The sequence below is a fragment of the Aplidium turbinatum genome, chromosome 7 (assembly GCF_918807975.1).
Source record: "Aplidium turbinatum chromosome 7, kaAplTurb1.1, whole genome shotgun sequence".
Taxonomy (NCBI): Eukaryota; Metazoa; Chordata; class Ascidiacea; order Aplousobranchia; family Polyclinidae; genus Aplidium; species Aplidium turbinatum.
In genome coordinates, this window is record NC_137478.1 from 23,786,255 (window position 1) to 23,795,223 (window position 8,969).

An 8,969-nucleotide genomic window follows, 5' to 3' on the forward strand; every position below is an offset into this window, starting at 1 on the left:
TAGTATTTGTTACTTGAAGTTTAAGCTCGTTGAACTATAGTTACCTGCAAGTTAGGTTATTTCATCTACTCAATCAAAGTTTTACAACGCCCCGTTAGCTCAGTGGTTACGCGCCCGTCTCAAGATCACGCGGCGCAAGTTCAACTCTCGGGGTGTGCGCTTGAGCAACGCATTTCAGGACTGCTCTCCATTCAGTGGCACCTAGTAAATGGAATAATTCCCCGGCAACAACACTTCAACAATCGGAAAACTTCATTCTGCCAATATCGGTAACCGGCCCTGTGTCAAGAGCCTCTACAAGTATGCGAAACTACCAGGAACAATCAAGGCTTTTGTCAGTCCGACGATAAAGATTCAAAACCAACCAACCGAGATCCAGGGTGTAACTTTGCAGTCTTCTTCGTATATTACCCGAATGAAGCTTAGACTCTGGAGCAGTGGTTTTCAATCTTTATGTAGGCCTACTGTTCCCCCCTTACAGAAGTCTACATTATCATCGGCCCCCAGAAACACATAAACACGTTGCAAATTTAGGCCTATTACAAATATATTAAACAACTCAAACAGTCACTTAACTGGAATGATCTGGACCAGATAAAGTGGTTGTTTGGGAAGAACACGAGTCCCAGTAAATGGCCTTTCTTAAACGAGATGGATGAGTTTGGTAATTTTCAACGATCTTTTCATTATTTGGAAACATTTTGGTTCAGTACAATCGTAAATCACACAGTTTGCTGATGGAAAGGCGATTTCTTTGTTTTGATCGCAATAACGTCAAACCTGAAAACACTTTTGTACAAATAAGACGTCGGAAATGAAAGATTCCATAGTTTGTAGTCGTTTGATATGAGCTGGCATGTTAACAAGTTTCGCAATCGTTCTAATTTTTTGAAAATGCGCTGTCTCTCGCTTGTCACCCCTTTCTGGGTTTTCTCCCCTTTTTGGAAAGTTTTTACTTTAGACCCCAAGAGGGCAATGTGGTCCAATTTGGTAATCACTGGCCTAGAGCACCACACAAGCTCTTGCTCTTGGTCAAGTCTTGTGCAGAGCATTTCACTTTTAGACCAGACCATTGCAGTGATAGCTTTCGAATGACATATCGTTGATACCGTATACCAGTTGTTCTCAAACTGTGCGTCGCGACGCCCTGGTGCGTCGTTTCACTTTTCCAAGGGCGTCGCAAAATGTTTCCGTTTCATGGCTGAACTCAGTTTAAGATTATAAAAACGAGGTTAACCCTTTAAGGACCGCTGGGACATATGTGTCCCCTGCACTTAGCCGATTACAGCGCAATTAACTAAAAAATTTGCCACTGCTGATACCCTAACGTAGTATTGGATGTCTACCCTTCAAAAAAAAAATTGGAAACTCTAAATCATTTTTCTTGGTGTTATTTCAGTTTGAAAACAGTGAAGAGTTGAGGTTACAAGTGCGTTTTTTCGCTTCAAATTTGCGAAGCATATTTATTTACATTTGTCCAAGCTCGAGTCGAAATTTGCAAAATACTTCCCGGAAAATTATTCAAACTACGAATTGATTATTGATCTTTTCGTAGTAGGAAATCCGGCAAATTTTTGGATTCAATGAATGACGATTATCCAGGTTTGGTAAAAGAAGGCACTGCGAATTATTATCCCATTTGCCACATCGTATTTATGTGAAGCAGGATTTTCTGCCTTATTATCGTAACTGTCTCCGCCGCCAGTGTAGCCAAATCGTTTGGCATCCGCTGGCTTCGATCAGTCTTTCAACAAGGTTGATAGGATCTTCATTCTGTTTTGTCCTTTGCGATGTTTTGCAATCGATGGAGATGTGGTATGCTGAGCAGGGATCCCAGGCCAGCTTTTCTGATGTCAGATCTCAGCAGTTGTAATAAGTTGGTACGGTGATGTCCGGTTCGGCCTTGGTACTTTTTGCTGCCAATTATCGCAAATTCAAGGGTTTTATTTTCTGCCTTGGAGGTGACAAAACCAAAAATCGATCACGAATAAACAGTGAAAGAGAAATGCGGGTGGCAATTTCAAAAATTCTCCCAAGATTCAATGAACTTTGTGAAAACAAACAAGCCCACACGCCACATTAAATAATATGCATTGCTTTTTGTTGTTGTATCAATAAACAAAACTTTAATCGTACGTTTCTTCATTTGAATTTATTTGCTGGTGCGTCGCAAGTCCAGAAAACTTTTCCAGAGGCGTCGCAACAAAAAAAGTTTGAGAACCACTGCCGTATACCAATGTTACGATTACCTCATTGTATGGGATTGCAAGGTAGGTCTACAGTATCACTACACTAGGTTTGTTTGTCAACTTAAAAATTCCGTGCGTATAATTGCAACATTACAACCAGCAACCGCTGTCATTTTTACATTGTTTTAATGTTACGGGATGGTATGATGATGTAAAAATGACAACTGAACAGGGAGTAGAATCAATTGAAACACACATATTTTGAATTTCCATCTTATGTGACGTTTTACTTGACGACGTTTTTGTCAGTTGCAGCTTTCTCCTCACAGTAACTTTAACACCAGTCAGTTTTGCAAAACCTATTTTCAGAACTTCCGTTAGTCTACTAAAAGTTCTATTGTTTTGTTTTTCAAATCTAGCACCAGGCAAACATAAAACTTATGATGAAAAGACAATTATTATAAAAAAACAAAAAAGTATGTAGCTTCTTTAATGATACAACCAGCAATGAAAGCAAAGTGCCCTTTTATTTCTAGACTGCGTCATTTTAACTTTTATTCTATCACGGTGACATAAAGTTGCCAAATGATTTCGACAAATAAAAGTAGTTTGCATCCATTGTAAGGTTAAATTTAAAAATTGTAAAATGTTGTTACTGAGCGATTGAAACAGGATTGTTCAAGTCTATTAATGGTTGAATGGATTTGAAATATGTAAAAATGTTGTTGCTAAGCGATTGCAACCAAATATGGTTTCTTCAAGTCTATTAACGGTTGAATAGATTTGAAATATGTTTGTGGTGTCAGGGTTTATGTTGGCTTGGTTTGCGTGTGATCAACTTGGTTTCTTTGTTTGGTGCCGCGCTATTCTCGCATTGCAGCAACTTGAAGAGTTGTAAAATAATATTGACTTCAAGTCAAACTTAACAGCGCTGTCAAGAAAACTTGTGACAGTAAAGGCTGTCGCAAATTCGCACCAGCATGGACAAAACAAAAATTCCATTTCAACAAATTGTTGTTTCGAGCAGCTCTAGTTGCAAATGAAACATTTTGTGTGAGCATGAGGAAGTTAACGCAGGTTGAGAAGTGATAGTTGAAACAATAATAATAAGATTTGTATAACTTCATATCAAAGCTGTTCTGGGGCAGAAAACAAAAAAGCGAAAATTTTGCTTTTTAAACTTCTCAGGAGATGTTCAGCCAAAACCTATTTGTAATAAAATCACTCTACAGAAAGTATTTGAAAAAATGTTTGTTTTGACTTTTTTACAAAACTACAAACTTGAAACAACGTTTAAACAGCGATCAGGGAAAAAATGTTTATTGAGCTTAAGTTTTATCGGCATTCTGAAACATAGCAAAAACGTAAAATAAATTTTGAAACCAATAACTTATTCTTTTAACAAGTTTTAGTAACATGCTAAACTACATCTTATTGATATGTTGTTGTGGGCAGGTATTGGTGCGTATGTAGGCAGCTGCAGTTAATGGAAAGTTATTATGTTCCCTCCAGTCAGTGGCTAATGAAATTTCATTGTTTGAGTTAGTTGTATATTGAATAGCTTTTAAAACAATATTTTTCTTCAATTCAATATTTAATTCTTTGGTCCTCTTTCATTTCGAAATCGGAACAATTTTGATATTCATAGGTTCCAAACGGAAGTGAAATGCATGAAAATTTTAGAATGCAAAGAATGTCTTGATGTAAAAAATGTGCGGCCTTGCTGAAAAACTTGCTCGGTCAACTTTTATTAAATTTCTCTAAAAAGTGTTTTGCACGTCATTCAATATATTTCAAGATTTTGGTTCGTTTTGGTAGTAAACTTCTTTGCTTTTTTTGTGTTCAGTTTTGTTCAGCAGACCATAGCCCTTAGAAAGGCATTAGACATTTCTTTCTAGAGCAGTGTACTGTTCATAATCATGAGAAAAATCAAAGGATATAAATATAATCGAAGGAAGGCCATTCACCATCGACGGCATGTCTTTAAGTGTCTTGCCAAAGACACAGCCACATGCTTTTGAGTGGTGTCGAATCGGCGCTCTATCGAACATCAAACTGAGGCTCTCACCACTCGGCTATGCGACCAATTTTTTTATTTAAGCTTGTTACAGTATTTAAAAAATGTCTTCCACTGATTAGTTTAAGGCAGGGGTCGGCAACCTACGGCCCGCGGGCCAGGTCCGGCCCGCCAGGCGCTTCGTTCCGGCCCTCGAGCAGTTCCAAGCAAAAGCACGCAATTCGGCCCGCGACGATAAATAAGTTGTTTTTCGCATGCTAAAATCATAGTGCAACAAAACCACGGATACTACCTCGTGCTACAAATTATATGCTTCATTGCACAGGTTTCATTTTTGTGCAAAGGTTTAACTAGACTGATTCAATAAGATGATGCAATCTTGAACAAGCCAGATGACATCACAATGCTGGAAATCAAGAAAAAGGAAATTTTTGCTGGAAATCAAGAAAAAGGGAATCACACGACTGTGATTGCAACTGGTTGATATATTTCAAAATTTAGATTCCAACAGTTGGTAGATTCCAACATTAAATTGTTACACACATTTGTTCTTTTAATAATCGGTTTCAAAGTAATAAGTTCCTTTTATCATATCAATGAACATATTATATAAGAATGAATAGGAATGTAAAACGCCGTGCAATTTAAGGGTAAGATATTCGCGTTTTAGAAAAGCTGTCCCGGCAGTTACGGCCCGCCAGTATATTTTATTTTATCAAATTGGCCCGCGGCTCAAAAAGATTGCCGACCCCTGGTTTAAGGTATCTCTATTTTATCTAAATTTGATCACACCTTATCAAAATAATTTAACTTTTTTTAGGAAAATATCACAAACTTGTAGAACAACACGGTCCAACTTAGTTTAGTTTTTAGCCGTTTGGAGTCGTATGCTTTTGAATCGATGTGTCGATGTTTCCTCAAATTAGCGCTATAATTATGTAAAAATTTCTTAGTCATCCTGTAGTATCATGTGACATCCATGGTCAAGGCATCAACAAAATAATGAGATATTCACAGAAATAATAGACATATTTTTATTATCATTTGACTTAATTTTTCTGCTATTGAGTAAGCTAAAAGGCCTATTGCATTACAAGACGCGCAGTGCCGTTTTTTCGGCAAAATGAAAACGTTGTGTAGATTTATTGAGCAGAAGTCTTATTAGGGGGATGGGTTATTTCGTTTTTTTTTCGGCTAGGCTATATTCCTAACCTAGTAAACAAAAATTGAAATTTTCATTTGAAGCAGTTCAATACAAGCGACCAGTGGTGGCTGGTGCTGTTTGTGAGCAGTGGAGCTGCAATAAATAGTCCGGGGAGCGAAGCCCACCACTGAGTTTGCCGAAGGCAAACGATTACTTGGGGGGATGTGGGTGGGGGGTATCCCTCCAGAAATATTTGAAAAATCACATTGAATTTGGTGCGTTCTGAGCATGTTTTCACCCCAGATTTTGAGCAAATACATTCAAACTTTGTTGAAAAGTTTATGTATTCCTAAGCTGTATTTAAAAAAACTAATGGTATTGCTTTGGAGACAAACTTTACTATTAGTAGTATTGCCCTTAACTAGCCTAGCCGTTGCATACAAGGTTCAAGTGATTTTGAGATGCCCTAGGCTGGACTAGCATTTCCTATAACCTGTTGAATACCATAACTCTACAGCTAACACTTCTACACTACACTGTATATACATTCATGGCTCATCGCTACTCTGTGAAATAAAAACTAACATTAAAAAGTCTGTAAAGTTATTCGGGGCTGTTTTCCATGCAGCCCCAACAGACTCAAAAATTGCTGTGAAATACCAAAAGAGGTGGAGCTTCAAAGATAATTTTTAGCCAATCAAAGCGCTTAAAATTCAGAATCCCGATCTCCAACAAATAAGCAACCAGCATGAGTTTACAGGAATCATGGCTTACATTTTGTAAGCGAGCAGTTTTTATCCTGTTTTTTAAAGCGATTGATCTAATCCTGGTTATGTCAGCAAGAAGCTGAGCAAAGATCAGGTTTTATTGCGCAAACGGCCAGGACTAAATCATGTACTGACTAAATGTTCCAGTGAGCGAAGAGCCACAACTTGAAAAAGGCAAACCACACATTGTACGAGCTTATTGATTCGCATTGTATCATTTAGGAACATGTGTGGAAGGGAAAAAAGCAGCATGCCTGCCAAAAGACAAAGAATTATTTAAAATGGGATGTTGCATTTAACATATTTCTGCTTTTTTATTTACGTTAAAATTTTAGGTAGCCTACAATACCACACCAGTAGTCCAAAATATTTTGTATTTTTAGGTTGTATATTGTTAACAAAATGTACTCGATTGAAAGAATTCAGCCTTTCCAGGATATTTAGAAGTAAGCTAATTGTAAGTTTCAAAAGTTTTTGAATTTTTGCAACCACACCTGTTTACCTAAAGACTTCAAAATTTTATCTACTTTTACTGAAATTACATCTGAGGTAAGTGATGTTGTTGTTGATTCCTACCAAACGATAAAATACTTAAATATCTAGCTACTGTTGAGTGTTGAGAAATCTAGCTACTTGTATTTCTGCACAGAAGGGATCATAGCAAAGTGAAACATTGAGTTGTCATTCAGATCACCATCGATTATTTGCATTGCTTCACATTTTGCTGATCTGCGTTTTTTCATCCCTTGTTTGCAGTGCTGTATTCGTAAAAAAAGCACAGGGTATACTGTCAGATTTACCAAAATGATAAATAGTACACAAGTTGCAAAATACTAATCTTTATTCTACCATAACATGAATCATCAACATCAAAATTGGACGAGAGGAACAAAATTGTTTATTTTTCTATAAATACATTCCAAACAACCTGTCGAGAGGAATCTACATCTTTATCCTCTTTACAAATTTGGGATGTAGTATCCTTAGCTGATCGGTGGTTTAGCAGCCAGGATCTTACATATTTTTAACGGTAAATTAAGCCACAGGTGGTCCATTGCAAGTAAATAAACATCAAACAGCTCATATTATCAATGAGCAAATTGGCTTTTACACCTGTGATAATATTGTTCTTTAAACTGAAACTACGTTTACATTCTGCTGTCGAACAAGGTAAAGTTGAAATAGCTGTCAAGAGAGACTTCAATTTATTGGGCACAATTTCAACTTTTTCACTAAAATCTCTTAATCCTTGGATTGACTGTATTTCATCAATGTCAAAGCGTTTACAAATTCTTCTCACCTCTGCTTCTCCATGACGCAAATTTCCTTCTATCATTTTTTCAGGTTGCAAGTTAGCAATATTAAACAGTAGCTGACCATTGTCAGTGTCGGCATTAGTGCAAATTAGTCTCATTTGCATTCTGCTAACAATGCTCTGAAAGAATTGATTCTCGTTAATTAGCACCATTTTAGAATTCTGTATCAGAGGAATATTTCTGAACATTAAATTATCCTTCGCTACTTAAGCCCACTGTGTTTTTTCTCCCGGATTTTCCTTGAAACTCTCAATAATTCGTATTGTCCATTTTATTAAAATTCCGGCTCTAGGTAAAGTTGTACTTCCAGACTGAAATTCAATGGATAACATGGATAATAATTCTTGCAGAACATCATACATTAGGAATCAGTAAGGATAGCATAGGCAGTTAGGCACTCTCTTTGGAAAACCAGAGGGTTTAGTTGCTCGAAAAAGCAGAGAGTATACTGCGTATACTGCCGTATACCCACGAATACAGCACTGCTTGTTTGTAAGTTTATCATGATACAATTTTAGGATGACTTATTGCAGCGTGGTCAGGTTTTGCCTCTCACTCTTAACTTTTTGGGTATGTATGCCACTACTCTGATTGAACATGCGTAGTTGTAGACTTAGCTTAATCTTAAATACAGAGACTATTCACCAGGCATTTGATAAATAAAATGACTTGCGTTCTTCTGGTGACCATGCTGGGTTGCCATCTGATGTTGATAATGATGTCCAGCTTTATCGACGACTGACTTTATCAAAAGGGTTGAAACAAGTAAACACTAAGCTACCTGTTCACCAGCACATTGCACAACACAAAAACATACTGACAAAGTAAATAAAGTAGCAAGAACCAGAGTTAAAAAACGCAACAAGTTGCCACTCAATTCAATTTACACGCAGTCATGCCTAAAACAGTAGGCTACAATGCGGCAGCGTAAATTTATCTATCACGTTATGGCTCAATGTCAAGAAACGTTAACATAATGTGAGACATGACAGATAAAGAATCAGCAAACCAATTTTTGTGGAAAAGCTCTGAGTAAAGGATAGTAGTTGCAACATCAAAGTAATTTTTTGTAAACAGATTGACAAAGTTATAGAGTGTTTGGAAAGAGCGGATTTCTCCGTACGTTGAAATTGAAAAGCTCTTTGGTGCTCGTTGATTCCTGATTAAAGATCACGTTTAGTTTGTCCAATGTTTATTAAATCATATTCATGACACGGAACTTGGTAGATCAACCCAGAAACTTCATCCTTCTTTCATGGGGTCTTAGCTAATTAAAATGACTTGCGTTCTTCCGGTATAGTCATGAGAAAAACGCAAGTCATTTCAATTAACTTAGTCTGTTAAAAAACAATCACATTTAAAATTACATCTCATTGTGTTGATAAAAGATACATTTTGAAACTTTAATCATGGTTTTGGGATAAAAAGGATTTGACGATGACGATTAAAACAAATATGAGAGAAAGTGCTTTTGTTAAGTGGCAACCATGTACCGAAAAACAATTTTTTATTTATGTTGCAGAGAAATTATAGAAA